The sequence below is a fragment of the Ambystoma mexicanum genome, chromosome 2p (genome assembly GCF_040938575.1).
Source record: "Ambystoma mexicanum isolate Mex_15411 chromosome 2p, UKY_AmexF1_1, whole genome shotgun sequence".
Classification (NCBI taxonomy): domain Eukaryota; kingdom Metazoa; phylum Chordata; class Amphibia; order Caudata; family Ambystomatidae; genus Ambystoma; species Ambystoma mexicanum.
Window position 1 is genome coordinate 1,245,012,301 of NC_090923.1, and position 13,371 is coordinate 1,245,025,671.

Here is a 13,371-nt window from a genome sequence, read left to right on the forward strand (position 1 = left end):
TAAGGACAGGAACCAACGCCTAATCTGATGGCTCAATGTAGGAGCCTATCCGGCATCTGAGGTTGGCTCATCACGGAGTGGGAGAACAACCTCTCCCTCTGGCACCTTTCTTGAGGTCACCGTCAAGACAGAAGTCCAGATCTGAGGAGCCAGTGGCAAAGAAGCAAAAGACAGGTGAGGCAAAATCGTCCTCTGGGCACGATAAAGTCGAACACTCTCTACCTGTAAAGAAACCACCACCTAGTGGGGAGTCCCATTCAGGGTACAAACATTCTTCCAAGGGTACTTTGTTGAAGTCATCGTCGGACAAACCAAGGGAGAAGGGCTTGCACCCATCCTGAAAATCTGCGGACTCGTCCAGTAAATCTCCTCTATTGACAGACAAACACAGAGCCAAATCGGTGACAGCATCCTCCTCGATGGAAAAAGTCATACTTGATGAGTGGCAAAAAACTCTACTCGTCGTTGGATTCTCGAAGATCCTCCTCTGGCCATGAGTAGTCATCGAGACACCCGTGAACGGCCAAATCGTTGTCTAAGTCTATTCCGACAACAACACCATCGACGACGGCATCAACCATGAACCATCAAGGCCTAAGGCTCACCTCTCATCTGCCCACTTCGACCACCTCGTCGACGACCAAGAAGTAGTTTGCTGAAAAGCCTATGCGCCCGACAACCACCATGTCGGAGTTTTCAGAAATGCAGACGGAAGGCAACATATTGTCCCCTAAGGATATTTTAAAAACCCCAACTGGCACCACGATACAGTGCGACCAGCCTCCCATGGGAATGTCTCCTATGAAGTACCCAGAAATCATGCCAGAAGACATTGTGCAGCATGAGATTACATCTGATTTTGAGCCTCCACCATACGAATGTCAAGGTGTCTTTGAATCCGATCCTGAAGAAGGAACCTCTGATTATCCTATCCAGGGAACATCTAGAGGGGAAAACTCACCTCTAAGGTATCAAACACCTACTCTGCTATCAACATCTGCGGGAATAGATGGTATGGTGACACAATAACCCTTATAAGCTCACAATCCCTGCTTTCCCTGCAGTTACTTACTACACTGCAGTCTGTTAGGTCAGCTGGATGCCAGGCTTCTGCTTCCTCTGGCTCGAGCAATTCAACCTCACGTTACACCTCAACAAAGGGATCCAACCTATCCTGGTAGTGACCAGGGCATACTCCCTAGGATTCAAACACCCCCTAGACATCCTTGTACTTTCAGCCCATGTAGGAGAGACCAAGAAGAAGGGGAATTGATCGACAGACTCCAACACTAATCCGAGAGATACAAGTTCCACCACCTCCTTGTCTCCGTGAAGAGCCGACACGTGGGACACAGATCCTGACCAAGATGTTATGTTATGTTATAGAAATTTAGTAAAGCGCACGTACACCCAAAGGTATCTTGGCGCTAGTTACTGAGGATAGTAGAGGACCAGAAAGGCCACAACAATACCATAAGAAGGAAGAGTGGCCTAAAACAGAGTAGTTTTCAGCAATCGACGGAATATAAGGTGGTCTTCAGTTGCCCGAAGAGCAATAGGCAACTGAAGATGCACCGGGTAGCCCGGCTCAGCATTCGCCTCCGGACGATATCTGGGCATTTCACTCCATGATATCTAAGGCATTCCAGGAGTTTGATCTCATTCCAGCTGAGGAGACGAAAGATGGTTTCCTCTTCGACCATATGGGTAAACGCAGGAAGGCAGTCTTTTCCCACTCTGGATCGTGTGTGGCAGGAGGGCCTCCGTACTATGAAAAATCCTTTTACGGAGCTGCTGGTTAAAGGAAGGTTGGAGAAGAACTTTAAGGCTCCAGATACTACACCGAAATGCCTCACTTCACAACTTGTTCCAGAGTCAGTTGTCTCAGTGGCAGCAAGCCACAAAGCTCGAACACTGCATAAGTGTGCCACTGCGCCATACAACGAAAACGGGAAAATAAAGGCCTTTGCAAGAAACATTCTCAACATTGGGGCAACAACTGTTAAAGCAGCCAATGCCCTGACAATAGACGCTCTTTATGATCGAGAGATGTGGCACCTTCTGGCTCCTTTATTGGAACATTTGCCGGAACAGCAGAGAAAAGAGGCCATGATGCTGGTCCCAAAGGAGAGGAAATCTCGCTGTAAGCCTAGCTGAAACAGGGTTCAAGCAGATCAGCAATGGCGTAGTCCTTAGACACCAGACATGGCTACGTTGCACGGATTTCCACCAGGAAGTACAACACAAGGTCATTGATGTGCCATGTGAAGGGGAAAATCTGTTTGGGGACAAAATTGCTGAGGCCCTTAAAGGCATGAAGGCTGACTCAGACACGGCTAGGTCTCTCACAGCCCTTCAAAGCAGGAGGTCCTTTCGTTCCTTTCGAGGGGACTGAGGCAATGCAAGATTCTCAGCCTACAGAGACAACAAGAACTATAGTAGGCCTGGATATTACACTCAGGGCTACAAGTGGAATTATCAATCCTTCCAGCACAGCAGAGACTACCAAGGGCAACGAAAGCGCAGACCTGTCGCCTCCCCAGAGAGGGGGGCAAAATAAGGCACAACAATGACTGCTGCAAGGGCATTCAGGTGGGGAGAAATGTGACATTCTACCTGGATAAGTGGCAAACAATAACGAACAACAGGTGGATACTAGATGCAATCCAGTACGGCCACTTGTTAATGTTCAAGTGCCCACAAATCCTGATAGCCCCTATAAAGGTGTCTCACCCACATCAGGTTTTACAGCACGAGATGCGTCAAATGCTATGAAAACGAGCCATCAAAAAAGTTCCTCAATCCAGAGGAAGGGGAGTATACTCCAGGTACTTAGTCATCAAAAAACCAGACGGAATGTGGCACCCTATTCTGGATCTACAAAGACTAAACAAGAAAATCAAAAAACAAAATTCAAAATCGTAATGCTCAAGGAGGTCATAAAAGCCGTTCAGCCTAAGGAATTCCTCGCAGCATTGGATCTTAAAGATGCATACTTCCATGTGCCAATACATCCAAGGCACTAAAAGTACCTCAGATTCGAAGTCTGCGAAAGCCATTATCAATTTTGGGTACTGCCGTTTGGCCTGAAATCGGCACCCAGAACATTCACAAAGTGCCTGGCACCGGTAGCTGCCTTCCTCTGCAAACATGGCCACCACGTCTACCCGTATTTGGACGATTGGTAGTTCGAAGTTCAACGTATCAACAGGCCTTAACTTCTTTTAACCAAACAGAGACCCTGCTCCAACAATTAGGTTTTACTATCAATTATACAAAATCCTGTACAGTTCCCTCAAGGAGTTTGGTTTTCCTTGGCACTCAATTCCTTACAGGCCACAATCTGGTCAAACCTTCTGGGGAAAGAATCAAAAGATTGATAACTCTAGAAAACTCATTCATGCCAAACAAGCTAGTCACAGTCCGCACATATGTGGCTCTTCTTGGGACCATGTCCTCTTGCATTCTGCATATTCTCCACTGCCGGCGGCACATGCAGACAGTGCAAGTTTTTCTAGCTACCAGATGGTCCCAAACCCGGGGTTCCTGGTCAGACAAAGTAACCGTCTCCCAGACTCTGTCAAACACACTAAAATGGTGGACATACCCCTGTAACATCGCGAAAGGAATGCCACTGATGGAGCCAAATTACCATCTTACCATTGTACCTAAGGCCTCCCAGGCGGATGCAGCGCTCATTTGGACAAGCACCAAGTCAAAGGCCTCTGGTCCCCTGATAAAGCCGTCCTACACATCAATGTACTGCAATTACAGGCAGTGCACTGGGCTCTAAAATCCTTTCTTCCTCTAATCGAGAATTCGGTGGCGCGCGTCCTCACCAACAACACAACTACAATGATTTATCTACGAAAGCAGGGCGGAACACGATTCAACACCTTGTCCCAGGAAGCACAGACCATCTGGCATTGGGCCATCTGCCACAACATTCTACTTCAGAAATTCCACTTGCCGGGGATGCAGAACAAGCAAGCAGACACCCTCAACAGGGACTCCTCGCAGACACATGAGTGGCAACTGCGCAGCATCCAGATAGCCAACATTTTCTCAAGGTGGGGTCATCCCCCTCTAGACCTATTCGCCAGCCCCAACAACAAGCAGTGGCAGACATTTTCCAGCTGGATTCAGCATCCTGACTCAGGTGGATGCATTTTTGTTCCCTTGGAATGACGTGTTCTCTTAAGCGTTCCATCCGTTTCCTCTCTTCAGGAAAACTATACAGATGATATGCAAAGGTTGTTGCAGAATAATCTTGGTAGCCCCGTACTAGCCCAGGTTCTTGGATCTCCTTCAATTGGCAGTGGACGATCCAATTCATCTAGGATCTCATGCCAATCTTCTATCCCAGAACAAAGGGGTGATCTTTCATCACGACCCAGGCTCTCCCAAGTTAACAGCGTGGCTCCTGACCACTTGGAATTCAGTCATTTGAATATCCCTCAGGACTGCCGGCGCATTCTAGCAGCAGCTAGAGCTCCTTCTACCAACATTTCCTATAGCCGAAAGTGGAAAAGATTCTGTGCATGGTGTGCACAGCAACCTAACCTGCATCCGCTAGCTATAACACCTCATCAGATACTTCCTTATCTGCTAAAGTTAGCTACAGAAGGTCTCGCTATCTCTTCCATCAAAGTGCACTTATCAGCAATCTCCAGGTTTACATGGAAAAGAACATCTTCTCCTCTCTACAGTAACCAGCTAATCAAACCTTTCTTAAAAGGCCTTTTTCGTACCTTCCCGCCAAAGAAAAAGATTCCACCTGTATAGAGGCTGAACCTGGTCCTGGCAGAGATTATGAAGCCTCTATTCGAACCTTTGTGGACAACCCACATCAAGTTTCTAACTTGGAAGGTGGCTTTTTTAGTGCCCATTGTGTCTTCTAGATGTGTTTCGGAGCTCCAATCCTTGGTTGTAGACTGTCCGTATCTACGGTTCATGAAAGAGAAAGTGGTTCTTTCCACTAAAATTAGAGATAAACAAAAATCCCTACAGTCTGATCAACCACTGACCACACCCATACCTAATTCTCACCAAGCCAATCCCTCTCATAAACCATTCTCTTTCTCCACGCTCCCCACCCTTGAAGTAGAAGGAATCATAACCTCAAACCGTCCAACTACCAAGGTGACCCTTGCCCGGCACCTATCATCAAAGAAGCATCTCACGACTTAGCCCCTTTCATCACAGCATTCATAAACGCCTCCTTCAAGACGGGTATAGTCCCGGATAACCTTAAGGATGCGTGGGTAATCCCACTTCTCAAAAAAGCTTCCCTTGACCCTAACATTCCAACCAACTTTAGACCAATTACTACGGTCCCGTTTCTGCTCAAGATCCTGGATCGTGCAGCCTACTTGCAGATTCAAGACTACCTCGAATCCAACAATCTTCTGGGGTTAAGACAATCAGGATTCCATCCTAAACGTGGCACTGAATCAGCCCTGATTGATTTGAAAACCCAGATGGAGACACTAAAGGACAATGGGAAGTTAGCACTACTCCTACTCCTTGACCTCTCTGCGGCATTCGATTTGGTCAACCACCAAATACTCTGCCAACATCTTAAATCTGCGGCCCACTTCTCAGAGTCTGCCAATGCCTGGATCCATTCATTCCTGAGCAACAGATCTATGAGGGTCTTTTCACCTACAGCATCGGCAGACCCCTGCCCTATTCATTGTGGCGTTCCTCAACGCTCTTGTGTGTCCCCTATGTTGTACAACGTATTCACCAAGCCCCTCTTCTATGTGCTTGACTATCTGGGTGTCTCTTACACCAACTATGCAGACGACACCCAGATACTCATTCCCATCACTGGTGATTACACAGCAGACACTAAAGCCTTGAATTATGTCTACCTGGTCATTCAGGCCTGGATGGCACATCACAAACTTTGCCTTAATGACGAAAAGACTGAGCTTTTATTACTAGGATCAAGCCATTGTCTTAACAAATTAGATCAAACTTACAAGTCCTTCACCATCAACGGAAATGATATCAAGGTCTCCAAAGACACTAAAACATTAGGCGTCTACCTGGACTCCACGCTCTCCCTGAACAGACAAACAAATGCAGTAAGGTCAGCTTCAGCCTATACCTGCAAACTTATCACCACCTGCAGACCCTTTCTAAACTCTCCTAACTGCATCACCCTCGCCAGAACACTCATTATGGCCAAAATTGATTACTGCGGTGCTCTCTACCTAGGGACCAGTCAGCCCAACCCCAATAAATTGCAAACTGTACAAAACAATGCCATAAGGGCAGCCTTAAACATCCCGAGACGATCCCACATCTCCACCGTCAGATCTGACCTACGATGGCTCCCGGTAAAACAAAGAATTGCCCTGAAAACTCTAGCCTTGACCCACAAATGCCTGAATAACAATGCCCCACCCTACCTCTCCTCTCGCCTTACACTCCACACCTCCTCTCGACCTACTAGATCAGCCCAAATTCACAGCCTCACCCTGCCTAGATTCAAACTCCAAAAAGCGGGTGGTTTGAGCTTCCCTGTCCTAGCCTCCAAACTTTGGAACACTTTGCCTACCTCCATCAGAACCGAACCATTGTTCCTAACTTTTAAGAACAACGCCAAATCTTGGCTGTTCTCTCATGACTTATGATGCCCCTCACTCTGCCCTGCCTTCCACGTGTTATATAAGTTATGGTTATATACACCCCATAATGTACTTGTATTATAATCTGTAAATGGTATTTTTGCTGTATATTGTGTATATTTGAGTAAATTTATTATGTATTTACTGTTACTGTAACCTGTTTTCAAGAGTATGCGCCCGGTTGCCTCCGGGCCTGGTTTACGCTTTACAAATAAACTAAACTTCAAACTAGTCCTCATTTCATCCCTGAAGTGCCTTCAGAGTTTCATAAAAATCCCACCATAACTCTACCCACATTCTTACAAAAATGCCACCTCACCAGCGGAAAAGGCTCTGCGCTCTCTGGATGTCAAAAGGGCATGGAAATATTATTTAGATCACACAAAATCTTTCAGATAGACTAAGCAGCTGTTTGTCGCTTTTGGTCCATCCAACAAGGGAACATCCATATCAAAACAGGCCATTTCAAGATGTGTTTAATCTACAATCTCCTTCTGTCGCTCCAAGGCCAACAGGCCATTACAACCCCCACAGTGCACTCCACTAGAGCCACGGCTGCCTCGTCGGGGCTCTGGTCTGGAGTAGCCATCATAGACATGTGCCTAGTGGCAACATGGGCAGTGCCCCACACTTTTACCAGGCACTACTGCTTACACCAGCAACATGCTGAGGATGTGCAGATGGGAGGGGCAGTTCTTCAATGGCTGTTCCAGTAAGGTAAGCCCTGCAGCTTCCGGGGTTGTTTCCTTTCTCTACTTGAGTATGTATCCTTCTTGCATTAACGCAGACAAGTTTAAAGTACCTTATCTGTGTTTGCCTGGTTTCCTCCTCCTATACTGCTACAAAATCTATTCATAGCTTGTGAATCCATGAAAGAGCCAATGCTGGAGAAGGGATTTGTTTCTTACCTGTAACTCCTTTGCTTCAGTGTTGGTATCTTTCATGTATTCACATGCGCCCTCCATCCTACCCCCTACAGGAAAACATCTGCATTTTGAGGCATATCCTCCAGCGGGAGTGGTTAAAATCTGAGGGGAAGCTGCATATACACTTGACGTCCCATTACTGAGGACAAAAGCACTCAAGGTGTCAAGTTTTTCCATAAGAAAATTACTAAGTCAAAGTAACCAGGGTTTCCCAGCCTGACGATGGGGAATATTCACAGCATGTGAATCCATGAAAGATACCAACGCTGGAGAAATGGAGTTACAGGTAAGAAACTACTCCTGTCCTCCTTACTTTACGCACTCACCATGGAACACCTGGCAAGAGCGATTAAAAAACCACCAGAGAATGAAGGGCATTCAGAGAGGGGAAGTAGAGTTCAAGCTTTCCCTGTTCGCAGATAATATACTGGGATCCTTGGTAGATGCCCCTCCTCACTCCTGGTCCTATTCTCGCTTATCAACACCTTTGGGGCCTTCTCGGGCCTACAAATTAATAAATCCAAATCAGTACTGATGCCACTGTGGGCAACCGACACAGTTCTAGATCAAAGAAACCGAATGCTAGGGACAAGAGTTGAAAAATTAGCAATCACATACCTGGGGGTGCAACTAACCAGAGACCTATAGACGCTGGCAACAGCTGACTTTGAACTGCTCATGTTGGCCATAAAATCAGACCTGAGTCGGTGGGGCAGCGTGATATTTTCCTGGTATGGACGCATTACTGCAATAAAAATGAATATCCTCCCAAGACTTATGTACCTGTTCACGGCCCTCCCCACAAGAATACCGGAGACAATCTTTAAAGAGCTCCACCGTAGCGTACAGAAATCTATCTTGCAGAATAAAACCCAGAGGACTAATCGGTCCACCCTCACCCTGCCCAGAGAAGAGGGAGGATTCGGCCTCCCGGACTTTGTTCTCTACCACAAGGCAGCTCAGCTTAGAGTGATCCTGGAACATATGCGAGACGACCTGGGGACATATTGGACATACCTGAAGGGTATGGACGCACACACGGCCAAAGTGAGGGTTCTCCTCTGCGGGCCCCCACAAGAGTATACTGAGTAGACTAAAAAACCACCCTACCCTGGGAGTATTATGGTCCCTTTGGAGGGAGGGAGGGGTACATACAAGAGAACCTGTCCACATGGCCCTCCTGGGGCCCAGATATAGGATTGGGGGACAGGGGCTTTCGTAACTCCCACACATGGTCTGAGAGAGGACTGGAAAGGGTGGGATAGCTGTTCCAAGATGGAGAATTCTTAGACTATGGGACAATGACAGAAGTACTGGCAGGCGATACAATTACCATATTTGAGACTGAAGGGAATCCTGACTGACCATAGGGGAGAAAAACAGATGTCCGCTCACACAATTTGAGAAAACACTGGACACCTTGCATACAAGGAAAGGGATTGTGTCCAAACTCAATAAGGTCATGAACACAAGTGATAGGACGACCAGGCAGGGATTTAAAAAAATACTGGAACGAGCTAGCTGGTGAGGAAATCACAGAAGAGGCGTGGAAGAAGGTATATAAAATAGCATTTCATGGAAACCTCTTTACAGCAGATAAGGAACATAACTTTAAGGTATTACAAGGGTGGCACAGAGAACCCCCCCTTAAGATTTCCCGAATGTTTGCAGGCTCATCCCCATTGTGCCTGAGGGGGTGTGGCCTGGTAGCCTCGAACACATGTGGTGGAACTGCCCACATATCCAAATGTACTGGAGGGATCTACTGGGGTGGATGTCTGGAATCATAGGCGAGGTTGTCCCCCTCGACACCTCCAGATGCTATTGGGGCTCCCACCGAGAGACTGACACTTATAGATACCCAAGAATGTGGGAAATGATGTTAAGGGAGGCAGGGTTAAAGTGGCCTAGAAATGACAGAGTGTAACAGTCCCACACAAAAACGAATGGTTGAAGAAACTAAGACATGTATTTAATGGACAAGCTCATGGCAATGCTGAATAATGAAAAGAGCTAATTTTATGGCGACATGGGACCCAGCCGTACAAAGATGGGGGTGGGACGTACACTAGAGAGGGGTATGATGCCCTACCACCACACCAGGGTAAGGAGTGGGAGGAGGGAGAGGGGGAAAAGAGGGGTAGAACACGAAATGAGGCATGGGAGTGGAATAGGTGTGCTATGGATAGGTCATGCCGGCCAAATCATTGAAAAGGGGGTATTCCCCACAGGAGGATCAATTCAGACCTGAGCCTGACACCCTAGGAAACCAGACTATGACCATGGTGCCCAATCCAAGGAAGAGACACTCGGCTCAGAGAAGGGAAGTGCATGAAACCACCACTTTTTGGTTGGGGAGGGAGCTGGTTGGGGGGTAGGAGGGAAGTTTAATCTGAAAACCTGTACTGCTACACTGTGATATGTAAAACTGTTTTTCTTCAATAAAGAAATTAAGCTGGAAACAAAAGGGGGCAATAGCACTTGAGGTGAAACTGGCGAGGTGCAAAGGTCTTGCCCGGGGTCTCAAAGTGGCTCAGAAGCCCGCTGTCTGAGGAATCGTCCTCCTTTGGGCTAATTGCTCACATGTTGGTGGAGCCATCATTTAAATGTCTGTCCTTGAGACCATTGATGGGGGATGCACTGGGCACACACCTACTACCAGGGATGTTGCTAGGTCTGGAAAGGATCTGGGGCTACGCTAATGTCGGGACTGTTGAGGCTCGGAGCAATCTAGCCTTTTGGTTGTGGCCCCTGAGATTCTATCCGGGGCTACAACCAAATAACCCTGGGCGTTAGCTCTCTCAGCCCCCCACCCCCAGCAACGCCTCTGCCTACTGTGCCATCCACAAAGTCTTACGGCTGTGATTTCCAAGACCAAATCATCCCAGATGCAGTCTACAACATTTATGAGTTTGATGCAGCTAATTTGGATATTTGTTTACCCTATTGTTCCCATAACTTCCTCACCTTAGTGCTTCAATTTAAGGTCTTTTTGAATCCCAACTAAATCTTTCATGGTGGAGTTTGTCTAGCTGAGCTTTAATGGAAAGAACTAAAGTATGGAAAAATGTATTTACATAGATGACAGTCTCTGAGACGTATTTCACAACTCGAAACACATCAGACAGCACTACTGATATTGCTAGTCATCGTTGAATTATGCAACCTTTGCGCTCTTTTTTAATTGTTTGTAAAGGTTTTGTAAAAATATCTCTGCTGACTAAGATTTACAATGTGCATACCCAAATGGCGACAATCCCTTAACAAATTGTATAATGAAATAAATTGTTATAATTTATGAAAATTGAAATGAATTATTGGTAATTACTTGCCTTTTAGGTAAATATTTGGGCAGTGTGCAGTAACTGTTCGGTATGTCTATTTGTCGAATTTTTTACTGTCTGCAATGAAACAGCGTACCACACAGTCGATGACGGTTTCATTGATGGTTGCCTTGACTATGATGGTTTCGATGACCTCCTCCACAACTACCTAGACCCTGATGACCGCAACTACCGGCCAGTTGACAACTGCCTTGTCAATGGCCAGGGGCCCTACCAAATCCAATCCATTTATGACCCCTTTGACTAGGCCCTTGAATAGTGCTTATCCTGTGCCTGCGGCTGCATCTGTCATGCTATTGGTGCTCGCCTCCTCCAGGAGCACTCAGCAATAAGGCATAAGTCCATCCATGAGCAATCCTTGAGGAGGAACGATAGCTCAGGGGCAACGTGTTTGTCTTGGAAGCAAGACAACGCAGTGCAACACAGGTTCAAATCCCGTGATTAGAAATCACTTGCTGGTATTAAGTGCATTATAAAAGAAAAAGTATTATTGTATGTTCTGCACATTCTCTCACAGCCTACAGAAATCCCTCCAGAAGACATTCTGCAGCATGACATGGAGAGACTTTGAGTCCTCAGAAGGTGTGTTCCTGCAGAGGAGGAAGAGGAGCAAGCAGTAATTACATGAGGTGCTACATGAGGTGCAGCTGCCCCTCCAGTCTCGTATCTAAGTGGTAGAGCCTTGGCAGTCAGGTAGTGGGCCTTCTGTTGAGGTGGGGTTGCTTAGCAAGGTCTACTGGTTGGATTATCAGTGTACATTCTCCAAACATTGAAGTCTCCAGTATCAGAACTTCACACAAGGGTACCAAACGTCTGCGAAAGCAAGAGAGGTCGCTGAAGCCAAAATTGAGTGCAACCTGCCCCACATAAAAGCAGGAAGGTCCACAACACACACCCTGGCAGTGGCAACCCCTTTGTGTAGATGGGAAATGATGTGGTGCCAGTGGTGCTGCGTCTGATCTGCTAGAAGTATGGTTTGCTGAAATTACCTCAATCTGTTATTGAGAAAACCAATGTACTCAGTGTTTTGGTCCTCAATAAGTTCTTCCAGGCATTAATGCCTATGTTGCAATAAATATAGGTGTAGGGCCCCATATCCGTGGTAACTAAGTTTTCCTGCCAAGGAATGTCCATGAGTTTGTCAAGTAAGTTAAGGGCTGCCTCTCACATTGGGGTTTCGAGGCAAGAGACAAATGGTAAGAGAAAGTGGGCAAAATATTTATAGGCATTTTTAAATATCGAGGTGTTGAGGGCAACTTTAGATCTTACTGATTGTTTACCGAGGAACTTGTGTGCCATAGGAAGTGTGTCAATAACAGGAAAAGACTCTGTGGTTCTTTTATCCCCAGTGTCGGCTTTAATAGTTAGCAACTTGTCAAAATAATTTTTGCTAGATCTTGCACGGTGTTCTGGTATTTGAGGTTGCATTGTGTGTCTCTCTATGGTCTCATTGTGTTTTGCATAAGTTTGTCTGTTTTTAAGATGATCACATTTCCCCTTTGGTGGGAGGGCAAATGATTCTGGTGTTCTTTTCAGCAGTCTATCCAAAGTGACCTGTGTGTCCTTCCCTATCTTCGAGGGCTGAAATTATTCCTTTTGCATTGTATGTCTTTGAACGCCTGTAGATGGGATGTAAATCTACCCATTTCTTAGTATTGTGGTTGAAACTGGCTTGTTTAATATTGTGTATTTAGATAGAGGCCTTTGCTCATCCGTGCAGAATCTCTGCAAAAATGTGACTTTTCTGCAGAGCCAATGTCTCATCATTTCTGAGAAAATGATTTACAATTCTATTTTGTCAGTATTTTTTTGGGACCTCTGGTTTCCAGAACATGTTCTCCTGTTTTGCATAGCCCGATCTCTCCTCCCCTTTTGTTAATTTGCATTATTTGTCAGGTTCCCTATTTCCTTGTGTTATCTCCTGGTCTTCTGCTTCCTCGTGGCTTGTTTGGCTGACTGCTTACCATTGTGGTGGAACAGTCGCGTTTCCTTTAAAAGAAATAAGCCAAATGCGAGTCTTTTTTTGGTTTTTGAGGTTTCTGCAGGAGAGCTAGTTGCTGTAGGTAAATTGTACTCTGCAGTTTGGGCCGGTGGCTGTTCTTGTGATATGGTCAACATTGAATCATGTGTCCACCTTTGCCAAAAGGTTTGATCCTTTACACATCTCGTCGTTTTCCTGACCTCCAAGCAATTTGTTTCCTTGACTTGATTTCCTGTTCATAGGTGAACTGGTTTGCATCCACCTTTTCATTATTTTCTGGATCCATCATGTACATTACTTACCACCTTAAAAACAGCATGATTATTCCCAGAGCTAGACTACCCTTTCTGGCAGATATAGCTCCCAGTGGCTTTCATAAAGAACTCTCCTAGATATTGTCAGGTTGTCTAGGTTATAAATACCACTAGTGGCTCAGCACTCCTCTTGTATGAGGCAATCCTCCTCTTGCTATGCACCCTGTA